Source organism: Lagopus muta, chromosome 29, assembly GCF_023343835.1.
Source record: "Lagopus muta isolate bLagMut1 chromosome 29, bLagMut1 primary, whole genome shotgun sequence".
Taxonomy (NCBI): domain Eukaryota; kingdom Metazoa; phylum Chordata; class Aves; order Galliformes; family Phasianidae; genus Lagopus; species Lagopus muta.
In genome coordinates, this window is record NC_064461.1 from 2369764 (window position 1) to 2375763 (window position 6000).

Below are 6000 nucleotides of genomic sequence, written 5' to 3' on the forward strand. Positions count from 1 at the left end.
GCACCGTCTTTCTAGTTACGCTTTCTGCCTGTCCTTTCCTGGGACTGTTCTCATTGCATATTGCTTTGGGCCTTAATCTCTGGGATTTACAGTTACCTTTCCTGTCCTGTTTTATAATGGGAACCCAACGTTCACACTAGATCCCTTGCTGTGAACATGGTACAGGAGAGCTGGCATTGACTCTTTGGGATTTTTTCTTGCTTTTCCCAGCAGTGGTGAGCAGCTCGGATGTGCCGGAGGACATCACGGACATCCAGGGTTGGCTCTCTTGGATCAATGGTGAGTTTTGGGGCTGCAGAGCTGCAGAGCTGCAGAGCTGCAGAGCTGCAGAGCTGCAGAGCTGCAGAGCTGCAGAGCTGCAGAGCTGCAGAGCTGCAGAGCTGCAGAGCTGCAGAGCTGCAGAGCTGCAGAGCTGCAGAGCTGCAGAGCTGCAGAGCTGCAGAGCTGCAGAGCTGCAGAGCTGCAGAGCTGCAGAGCTGCAGGTGCGTGTTTGCACTGAGTGGGTGTGGGAAGGTTATCATCACCGTTCTGGGGGATGTTCTTGCATTTTCAGACGTGGCAAGAGCTGTTGAGGTCCCCCATGAGAACCCCAGCAGCCCTGCCCCAGGATGCTTCATCACTGAGCTCCCTGACAACCTCCGGGACAGCAGAAAGCTCAGCACACAGGCTGCCTCTGGGACACTGTATAATCAAGATGTTATAATCACAATACAATTGTATAATCAATAGATATCAAGATGTTATAATCACAATATAATCAACAGAATTAGGCAAAGTAAACAACAATCACAAAAGAGAATAAGAGGAAGGGCTTACCCTTCAGCTGAGCTCACCAAAAGACACCAAGAGAGGTGATCTCCAGAAGAGATCCTACCCCTCTGGTAGCCAGCTCTTAAATAGGTCAAGGAGGGGTGCAGCCAGGCTCCACCCCTTCCGGCAGCACAGCTGAATTGCCTTCACCTGTGCTCCTCTGGCTGACTCAAGGCTCACCTCAGGTGATCAATCAGAGGTTCAGGCCGTGACTCAGCAGTTCCCATACACTCCACCCCTTCACGGCGTGAACCAATGATCAGGTTAACAAAAGGGTAAGCTTTCCCTAATACAGAGATCCGGTATATTGCGACGCTTATACAATTTTATCGCGACATATGTAGGTACAGTTCAAGACAAGTGATGATTAGTGGATGTCTATATTCTTCTATGGGCCAGTGCTCGATGATGTGACTGGAGGCATGAGGTCCTGAGGTGCAAGTCCATTCTATGTTCCATCAGTCCCATGCAGATCATCACCGGGTGTTGTACGTGATCTGACAGCAACACTGGAACGCTTGATGGCATTTTGTTCCTTCCGGTGGTCCTGAAGGCTCACAGATTCACGGGGAGTAATACAGATGTTTTACAGGTACCAGGAGGGGAAGGTCTGCTCTCCAGGGCAAGATACAGGCCGTATTTCTGTCTTGGGTCAACACTTCCGCTTGTACTGGGGCACGTCCTGGCCGCCTGTACCACACCTTTTGGCCGGATATCTGCGGCTGCATAACGATATCAGGCACCAAAGGAGGTGTCCTGATCTGCCACAGGGACACGATGGGGGTCCCTTTAGCGATAAAGATTGGAGTGTTGACCACAATATCAGTAGGCCATGTACCTATTACTGGAGGGACTACTGAGCCTCCCACCTCCAATAGTCTCCCCCAAGGTGCAAGGAGGCCACACCACTTGGGTCCTACCTGCACCTTCCAGGGCCATTTTATTTTATGGGTACCTGGCTCTAAATTCTCAGGGGCAGGGAGCAGAAGATTATTTTTGTTACCAATCTGGGGTCTTACCTGATGATCAGTGCCCGTAATTTGGATCCTAAGCGGGGTGGCCCATGTCGTCTGCAACATTCTCAGGGCACTGGGTCTGCCGTCTCGAGGTCTTTCATTCAGGTCCCGCAGGGTTTCATACAGTCTTTTTGTCCACCCCTGCAAGGACTGGGAGTCTGTCTTCAGGGCAGCCTTAAGAATACCATTATAACGTTCGATGAGGCCTGCCCCTGTTGGATTATATGGCAGGTGGAATCGCCATTCGATGTTATTTTCTTCTGCCCAGCGCTGTATTGTTGCACCAGTAAAATGAGTCCCTTGGTCGCTCTTGATGACTTGAGGTGTCCCGTAGGCAGACATCAGTTTAGTGAGTGCCTTGATGGTATATGCCTGGTTTGCTTTCGGTACTGGATAGGCCTGCAGCAGCCCACTTGCAGTGTCGACACAGGTCAGGGCGTATCTTGCCCCTTCGGTACGAGGAAGAGGCCCCATGTAATCGACCTGCCATCGCTGGAGAGGATTGTGTCCCCTAGCAAGATGGGCTGTTGTTTCGAGCAACGATCTCGGTCTCATCTTGGAGCAAGCGTCGCAATCCTGGCATGCCTGGACAATATCAGATAGTTGTATGGGCAGTCCCCATGCTTTAGCAGCTGCCCACATTGTCTTTTGTCCAGCATGCCGTAGCTTCTGATGTAACCAGCGGGCGATGTTCTCAGATGGTGAATTCTCAATCCATCAAACTCGGGCCAGTGTGTCGGCTTCATCGTTTCCCGGTGACTGTAGGGGCTGATGACCAGAAACATGGTAGACATGTACAGTCCTGTGTTTGACCGTATTCCATATATCTAACCACACGTCTTTGCCCCAGATTGGTTGGGCGTGGATAGTCCATTCCTGAGTGGCCCACTGTGCAATGCAAAGAGTGAGCCCCCGGTACACAGCCCAACTATCTGTTGGATGTTCAGGATACCATCACCGGGTTCCTTGGTTATAACCATCCACGCGGCTCGCAGTTCTGCCCATTGGCTGCTCTGACCATCCCCCTCATCGGACCAGATTGTCTCGGTGGAAGGTTGGTACGCTATTGCTCTCCACTTGCTCGGGTTGCCCTTGCTGCACCCATCTGTGTAACCAGGCATCTTCAGGGATAGGATATTTTCCCTCCTGAACGGGACTCTTCTCTTGTGGAGCGACCAGTATTTCTTTTGGTGCATCACTGTGATACGTCACTGGGCCTAGGATCTTCTGAAGTTCTTCTTTCAAGGATGATGAAGACAGACTGCTCCTTTGGCTGAGATAGGCGACCCATCGTGCCACTGTTTGTGCTTGGGCCACCCCTGTCTTAGGAAGGTGGGTCAGATCTTTCACCCACCCCTGAATTGGCAGAGTGGTCTTGACTATAACTGCAGCTGTTTGAGTTATTGGCTCTACTGCCTGTAATGCCGAATAGGCAGCCAATCGCTGTTTTTCAATCATACTGTATCTTTCTTCTGCTCCGTGCCAAACCTGAGACCAGAAACCAATAGGGGTCCAAACAGAACTCTGGCGTTGCCACAGGCCCCAACCGAAGCCGTCTTGAGTAACATGAACGTCCAACTCGGCTGGGAGGGTAGGATCGAATATACCCAATGCCTGGGCTTGTTTAACTGCCAGTTTTGCTCGTTGGAAAGCATCCTGTTCAGTTTTCCCCCAGTCCCATAGCTGCCCCTTTTTTGTGAGTCTGTGTAGCGGCCTTAGCAGCTGAGCTAGGTGAGGTATAAAGGAACGCCAATAACCCAATATACCCAGAAACTCTTGCAGCTGCTTTGATGTTGTAGGGACTGGGAACGCCTGAACCTTATCTGTAACAGCACTGGGTAGCACTTTGGTCTTTCCTGACCAAACCACCCCCAGGAATTTTACGGACAGGCCTGGACCTTGCACCTTTTGGGGATTTATAGCCCATCCCCTCTGTTGTAAATAGGCAGTTAATGAATCTGCTGCCTGTCCTACTGCCTCCAGTGAGTCGGATGTCAGCAGGAGATCATCAATGTAATGATACAGGTTAACATCATCAGGTTTTGTCCAATCAGCCAGGTCACGCGCCACTAGTTTGTGACAATATGTTGGTGAATGCACGTACCCCTGTGGCAGGACCTGAAAGGTCCACTGCCTGCCTCCCCACGTAAACGCAAACTGATCTTGCGATTCCTCAGCAATTGGGATGCTGAAGAATGCATTTGCTAGATCTAGGACACAATGATAGGTTTTTATCTCCCTACTCAATGTGTCCATTAGGGAGGCAATATTGGGTACAGCTGCATGAATAGGGGGCGTGACCTTATTTAATTCTCTGTAATCTACTGTCACTCTCCATGTGCCATCCGACTTTCGCACTGGCCATATGGGGGAGTTATACGGGCTGTGTGCAGGTCTTATAATGCCCACTTTTTCTAATTCCTGCACCGTTCTCGATATTTCATCTTGCCCACCCGGGAGTCTATACTGTCTGACGTTAGTAATCCGGCGTGGTTTCGGCAGGCAAACAGGCCCATGTTTTGCATGGCCTCTTAATATTGCCTGCACCGCCCGGACACTGATACATCTCCGTTGAAGTCTGAACTCTCCCACAGTTGTTTGGAGAGCCAGACCCCATAGAATGTCTACGCCCAGGATGTATTCTTGGACTGGGGCAATAGGCACCTTGTACTCCCGGGGTGGGAGACACCCAACCCCCAGTTTGAACCGTGTTTGGGTGACAGGAATAGTCTGTCCCCCAAAACCACCAATCATCACTCTGTCGCCATCAAATTTCCTTGGATCTCCGTAGATAATTGATGTTTCTGCTCCCATGTCTACCAATGCCACCACTCTCTGAATATTTTTTTGGGACCAATAAATCGTTCATTCTACATAGGGCCTCCGGTCCCGTCTGGAGGCCCTACGGGGACTAACATCCCTTGTCACGCCATGAATTGTGCTATGGCCAATTCTTTTGCTTCTGGTGGCTCAGGCATTGTGGCCCGAGACACCTGAGGTGGCTTTTTTTTCCTGTTTGGAATAACGCAATCTTCTAGGTTCCATGTTGTTGTTGGTACGCTCTCTATAACCCTCACCCTTGATTTCTTAGGGTAGCTCTGGAATTTTTGATTGTCCTTTAGTTGTCTCCAGAGCTGGAGAAGGACGTGGTTGGGCTGGCGGACAATCTTAGCAAATTGGACCCCAGCCCGAATTAAATCATTAAACATTTGTTTTCGGGATACCCTGATGGGTCCCGATGGAGGAGCTCGAGTAGCCGGCATTTTGGTTTTACTTACCGGCAGGACCTCTGCTTCCTCTAAAAACCGAATATTGCGCCTAGTCCGCAGGCGTTCTGTTTCTCCCAAGTCGGCAACTAACTGGGCAGCCTGCTGGACTACGGCTTCTGATGCTACAAGGGGATTTAATATAGAAACTAGGGTGCCGTACAGATGGGAGGGAGCTTGCTGTAGAATTAAATCTCTCATCCCTGCTGAAAATTTAACCATATCAGGGCCATCAAATGTCTCTTCATAGATAGCCTCTCTTACACCCAGTTCACGGATATAGTTTTGAAGGTCCTCCATGGAGGACCACATGCCTGTATGTAACGGTATGTCTGATTTATTCGGCCATACCATACGGCAGGCTGCCATTAACCATTCTAGTATGGAATGGTTTTCATCACGATATTGATTGCCTACGTATAACCTCTGTCTGAGAGCAGGATGGACAGTCATGGTGGCCAACTTGGCTATTTCTGGGCCATTCACCAAGACACTTTCTGCCCCAGAATCCCACAGTCTTAATAACCAAGCCGGCACACCTTCTCTAGGCTTCTGCTGAAATCGTTGTACTAAGTCCATCAATTCTGTTGCCGTGTATGGCCGGGCCGTTACATGTCAATGAGTCTGAGCAGGGGGCACCCCTGCCGGTCTGTTCTGCACTTTTTTTGTTTTCTGGGTTACGACAGGACGGACTTCCAGTGGATCAGTTGGAATTGTATATTCAAGATCTAATTTAGATGTTTTATTTTCCTGATCAACGACATCTGTTGATTCAGCCTTGGCAGACCGTGGTGGTGGGCTTGCAGCCTTGGCAGACCGTGGTGGTGGGCTTGCCCCCTTTGCAGGCCCTGGTGGTGGGCTGGCCAGTTGCAGGCCCTGGTGGGGAGGGTGAGCTGGGGGCAGGGATC

The 6000-nt window shown here is 50.4% G+C and overlaps 1 protein-coding gene across 1 annotated transcript in view; it reads right to left on the minus strand.

Moving 5' to 3' along the window:
- Positions 1 to 6000, minus strand: part of SV2A (synaptic vesicle glycoprotein 2A) — a 234886-nt gene that overhangs the window by 216037 nt on the left and 12849 nt on the right.